Genomic DNA, 6,601 nt, shown 5'->3' with positions numbered 1-6,601 from the left:
ATATACACTACTATAGCTTCTATATACATCTACATCCTATAGATACATAAAATGTACATATAATATTCCTAGACAAAATATATTGTTTACTATGTGAGTCCATACTCACTTTAGTGCATCAGCACTAATACAAATGTGAGCATATGCTCACTCATGTGTATGGCACTAATAAATGAATGGCCCAGATGTGTTTTATGTCTTCTAATCTAACGGTCAAGATTAGATCTCCTGATTTGAATATCAAGGGCTATTATGTTGCCACATCATGCTCCACTTATCTGCCCAACATCAATTGTAACGCTGGTGTCTTTCTTCTTTGCTTGTTCTGCTTTGATGCTTCTTCTGTTCTTCAACATTAGCATCTTCTTCTTCTTTGCTTCTTCTGCTTCGATGCTTCTTCTGTTTCAACATAGTTTGAGAAGTTTCACATCCGTGCTTATCATTGTGTTCCTTGTTTGGTCATCAAATATAGAAACATGTAATGCCAGAAGAGGCAGCCATTGGAGACAAAGTACAATTTCTTCTGCTTCTCTGTACAGGAAGAAAGGAAAGCATAACAATGGCTATGGCAACGAACGTTCAGCCACCATTTTCAACGTGAGGGACTTTGGTGCCACAGGGGATGGAAAGACCGATGATACTGAGGTAAGCTTTTTCATCACTCATCAGCTAGTTCAGCCACCATTTGTTGTTGTTGTTGTTGTTTACTCGTTATTGTTGCATGAGCTATTTAGGAAGCTCTACCTAAGCTTAAACAGTACAAACAGAGTCACACATAAGAAGATGGCTAACTTATCGTGTCCCTGCATGCAAGTATCAACTATCCCACGTGAATGTTATTTAGAGATTAACCACTACTTACTTTGTCCTGAAATTTTAAACTAAATTTTTTTAACTTCAGGACAATTCAAGATATTTTTGTCCCAAAAAATTGAGTTGAAAAAACTGAAAATTTAAGACACACTGGCTAATTCCTAAATAGCTGCCCTATAGAGGATATACCTGGTGTCATTTCTACCAAATTTCAACACTGTCATGTCATTTTTACCCACAGTAATGGGTTATTTACCACATTTTGTAGGTTATCAATCTATGATTTCTATGCTAGTTAACTTGCAATCGGTTCTTAAGTGATCTGATAATGTAAGAATCTTTTACCGCATCAATGTACATAAGTTATAGTTCAATCACTAACGATAAAACTGTTAATCGTTGACATGAAACCCAGGCATTCCAAGCCGCATGGGCAGCTGCTTGTAAAGTTGAAGCAACAACAGTCTTTGTCCCATCAGAATATGTATTCCTTGTCGGACCTATTTCATTCTCTGGTCCATACTGTCAGCACAACATTGTATTTCAGGTAAATCAATATGTAGACTGTTACAGGCATGTGAAATTGCAAATAGCTATAGCTATACAAATGGTTCTGTAGCAATTACAGAATACTGATTGCAACAATATTCTATAAAGCAATTAGGACATTCATGTGGCATCCCCGCTTAAATCATAACATGGTTATATTAGAAACAATCACATGATTCTCATTCACAGACTTGAGTAGTCATTCATCATAGTCGCTCAGTATTCAAGAGGATTCATATAGAATTCAAGGGTTTAGTGCCGGTTTTAAATAATCCTCCTCTCTCCTTTTCGTTTTTTTATTTGCAGCTAGATGGTACAATCATAGCTCTAACAGATGCCAATGCTTGGGGTTCAGGTCTTTTGCAGTGGCTTGATTTCACAAAACTGATTGGAATTACAGTTAAAGGAAGCGGCAAGATTGATGGAAATGGTGCAGTTTGGTGGCAAGATACCCCATTTGATGATCCTATAGATGATGAATCAAAACTAACTATCCCATTTAACAGCACAATGCAGAGAAATATTCCAATTCCTGTAATTTTTGCTCCTCCAAAATTTTTTGTCAATATGTTGTTTCCTTTTCTGTTCTTTCTAATCACTGTCCAAAGTTTCTGGCAGCTAAACCGCTCCCTTGGTGGAAAAATGCCAGGCATTAAGCCAACGGTAAGGACAACAAATGCCCAAAAACATCAAGCCACATTTTTGGTTATAAAATGTTCTTGTGAATATTACTTCTTCAATGCGGGCTCTTCGATTCTACGGAAGTTTCAATGTGACAGTCACAGGCATTACAATTCAGAATAGTCCACAGTGCCATCTCAAGTTTGACAACTGCATTGGTGTATCAGTATACAATTTCAGCGCTTCATCACCTGGTGATAGTCCTAATACAGATGGAATCCACTTACAGAATTCCAAAGATGTCCTTATTCGCAGTTCCAATTTTGCATGTGGTAATTCCTATTTCTAATATACTCCTTTATTTTCAGTCTTCCACTTAACCAGTTCAAGCAAATACAGGCCTCTTTACTGAGTTGACAATTTTTTCAAGATCATGATATAATTGTTTGGCTAATCATATCATATTATACTAAAAGTGGGAAGGTTCTATGTCAAAACTTGAATTACTAAACTACCCATCAAAAACTAATTAACCATTTGCCCTTCATCCAAAGGTAGAATTACCTTCCATTTAGTGTTATGGATCATCATTAAACCCTTAAATTAAGTTTCTCTCCATTAATCTCAATACGTGAAGATTTTGAGAAGTTACAATAATTGACCAGATTCATATGCATAATTAAAACTTTTAACTGAATAGTCACTTTCTACTGCTACTATTTAAGAACATAATAATATTGACAATTCAATGGAAATCGGTCAAGTTCCTCTTTTCAAGCAAGGATGCCACAATTTAGATTTGTATATGGATAGTCATTTTTACCTACTACTTTGTATGTAGATATGCTCTATACTCTTTGTAGAAATTTGAAAATGTTAAACACACGGTACTTTTCTTCATGTATTTCATGATACTTATATGATTTTTTATTTTTATATCAAATTATGTGGATCCTGTTAAACTTATTTTTCATCATTTTACATGGAAGAAAGTTGTGTTAATTCCACCTTCTTTGTTCCGGGCTCTGCTCTTTATTTTGAAAGCAAGTTATCATCTCTCTTAGATCCATAATTTATTATTCAATTGCCTTCAATCAGTTTTTTTTTTGTGTGGAAATGATATATGTTAATAAACTAGAATGCTCGATTTGTCCTTTTACATTTTAATTATTTTTTGGTTGCCCTCCCACTTAATCATGGATTCACTTCAATAATTTAATTCTACGGGTTCGAATCATAGCTAGAGCAGTGAAGTTGTAGAGGTCTCCGTCCTCCTAATTATTGATAAAAGGTGCTTGCTCAATTTCCTGCAATGTCATCATTAGTCTTTATTCCATTTATTTTAGTTTAACAATTTTTCGAAATATTGTATTGAAAAAAGAAAAAAAATTACACTTGGGTGCCTTTAGTTGTTAAAAGTTTTAAGTATGATTGTATAAAATATAGCAAAAGGAATATTATATTTCACATGTTTCATTAACAATCCATGGAATGGCTCCATTTCAATATCAATTTATATTATATGGCTCTAAAGTGTTAATTCTGGTATGTTATTGATCGTAGATTAGGACGAGTACTAATTAATTTTGTTTTCGAAATCAATTCAATGTCCGAAAATCATTTGTACAATAGTGCTATATGCAAAAGAGAGGACAATAACAAAAATGCCCGTAGTTGCAAAAGAAAAAGCAAAGGAAGAACGAGTAGTAAAATAAGCTAGGCTAGAACACCATAGGGAGAGTCGTCTCTTGACGATGATGCTAAGATTAATATCAACAAAGCTGGTAGATTTATTTCAGAACTTATCAGGGCTTTTTTGGGGTTATTCTCACGCTTGCTTCTTTCTCAACTACAAGATTTCGTCCTTTTTAACTTCATTCATCTCTAGTCGAAAAATAATACTCCAAAAAGAAAAAGATAAATACAGAACATCTTAGTTGTGAAAGTGGTATTTTATAGTTTGTCACCCTGGGCCTTTGAAACAATCAGATGCAACCAAAGTTACAATCTTCTTTCACATGTATCATCGATCAAGTGATGCAAATATATACATAGGGTAAGTTGTCTTAGGTTTGCCGCCTAGACTTTAATTGTGGCCACTGCCATTTTTTTTGCTAAAATAGTGTGTCATGATATTACTTTGTTTTGTAATAGCTCAACTTGGTCGTGCTTTTTTACATTCTGCCAACTTTCATGTGTCTGGGTTTAAATATGTTCCCTCAATTTCTTCAAAACAGATATAAGCTTATAAATACTTCTTTAACTTTGAATAATTTTGATAAATTTGTTTTATGGCTTTGAAATGTTATCATCTGTCGTTCACATGTTCTGTGTACAAAATAAAATATTATCTAAATACAGTTGTCGATATTTTTTTAAAAAAGGTACAACTTCTGCTGATGTAGCAAAAATTGTCCCGCTTTTTCTTTCTTTCCATAATATAATTCAACTTTCCTTATATGAAAATAAAGATTTTTTTTTTAAATTCAGCCCAAGAAAATCAACTAAATTTGAGTTTTACAATACATTAAATAAAGAGTAGAGCCAAGCATCCCTCACTTTTTAGGGTATTCCAGTAATGGAATTAAAAGTGAAATCCCTGTTAAAATTTTCAATCCAAGAGGCCAAAGAAGATGGCAGCTCAGACGTACACATTATCAAAAGATGTATATCGTATTCCTTGATCTCATTACCAATATTAGTTTTCGTGAAGCCTAAACTATACAATACATCTTTCTGTAGTGTGTTAAAATTTTGCTTGGTAATATGCCTATTTTAACAAAGTCCCGATGCACCTCTTCTAAAAGAGTCATAATACACCTAGCCTCTTTCTTCTTCATCTATCCATCAAATTTTCTGGGCATCAAAAGTTAAGTATCACTTGCAAGCACGTGTCCATACTAGTAGGTTTAAACGACAGACTCACATACCTCGGCAGTAATGGTTACCACGTCCTTGAATTTAGACCTCTGATACATTAGAACCTGGCAACACCCTATCTTATATTCAAACTTTCAGCACCGCTACCTTGACGATTCAACCAGCAACCTAGTCTTGTCACAAAGTAAACGAGCCATCGTAATATAGAATTGGACTTTTAGCTCGCAAAAACGTTTTCTCATTTTGTTATATATTTTAGTTCTATTTCATGATTTCATCATCTCCAGCTCCCAAAACATTTCCCTAATAAGCTCTAAACCTAAATAAAACCCTTATGGATAGATAGTTTAAAAACAAAAAGAGCGAAGCAAAATTCATCCCATAATGAGTGCATAGATGTCTGTACCTGGAAATACACTCACCATCATGTTTTTGCTTCGTGCAGGAGATGACTGTGTCTCAACACAAACCGGATGCTCAAATGTGTACATACACAATATAAATTGTGGGCCAGGACACGGAGTCAGCATCGGAGGGCTTGGCAAAGATAGCACAAAAGCTTGTGTTTCAAATGTCACTGTGAAAGATATCATTATGCATAACACAATGAATGGTGTTAGGATTAAGACATGGCAGGTACAGATACCATTTGCAAGTTAATGTGAAGGAACTCCATAAGTTTATTAAAGCACCCATTTCATCCAATATTCAAATAACCATTTTCTCTAGTTTTATGCTGCAAAGGTTTCATTAACTAATCCGATGATTTTGACACAGAGCGTTGATACAACCAAGTGTATTGTGACAACAATTTTGTATGCCAAATCATTTTCTCTGTGCAGGGTGGATCAGGGTCCGTGCATGGACATTGTTCTCAAACATTCAAGTTTCTGAAGTCCAAATACCAATTTTAATTGATCAGTTCTATTGTGACAAGAGCAAATGAAAGAACCAGACATCAGCGGTGGCTTTATCAGGAATTAACTACGAAAAAATAACAGGAACATATACAGAACCTGTGCATCTTTCATGCAGTGACACTATGCCCTGTATAGAGGTGACCCTAACAGACATCCAACTAAAGCCATTACAAGAGCAACACCACATGTATGACCCATACTGTTGGCAGACCTTAGGAGAGTTGTATACTCCTACCGCCCCTCCAATTGAATGTCTACAAGTTGGCCAGCCATCAAGCAGCACAATTCAGGCTGATTATGATCAATGCTAGGTATAGACACATTATATTATTTAGATATTTTGGTACTCTCATTTGTGTGGCCGGCAAGGTTTTTGCTGATCCCTATTACACCATAGAGAAAATGAGTGTTGATTCTTGTTAAATTAAATCACGTATCCTTTAACCGCGTAAAAATTTAATTGTTACTCATTTTAAGTGTAAACAAAACTAAACCCATACCATTATGCTACTATATCTAGGTAGAGGTTGCTTCTTAAAGCTTATCACATATGTTTTACTCTCGCTATCAGTAAGATTATCCTCAAATGCTCTTTGATAACGTAGGAGTATTAGTGCTGGCTCAAATCCTTTGTTCCTTTAATATATAAAGGTTGTCCATTAGTTTGTCTACACCAAAGATTTCCTAAAAAACTCGCGGTGACCTCGACAAGTCTTGGAAAGTTGTCTCCCAAAACTTCAAATTCTCTCTTATGACTCCAAGTCGATAAAAGAGGCAAATTGCACCCCATGGTGAAACATTGGCCAGAGGAACTCATA

General features: G+C 35.0%; 1 pseudogene; it reads left to right on the top strand.

Moving 5' to 3' along the window:
- Positions 1 to 252: 252 nt before the first annotated feature.
- Positions 253 to 6,094, top strand: LOC107775899 (polygalacturonase At1g48100-like; annotated as a pseudogene).
- Positions 6,095 to 6,601: the final 507 nt, after the last annotated feature.

Source organism: Nicotiana tabacum, chromosome 16 (assembly GCF_000715075.1).
Source record: "Nicotiana tabacum cultivar K326 chromosome 16, ASM71507v2, whole genome shotgun sequence".
Taxonomy (NCBI): domain Eukaryota; kingdom Viridiplantae; phylum Streptophyta; class Magnoliopsida; order Solanales; family Solanaceae; genus Nicotiana; species Nicotiana tabacum.
Note: the sequence above shows the minus strand (reverse complement) of the source record. Positions and strands in the feature narration are given on the sequence as shown.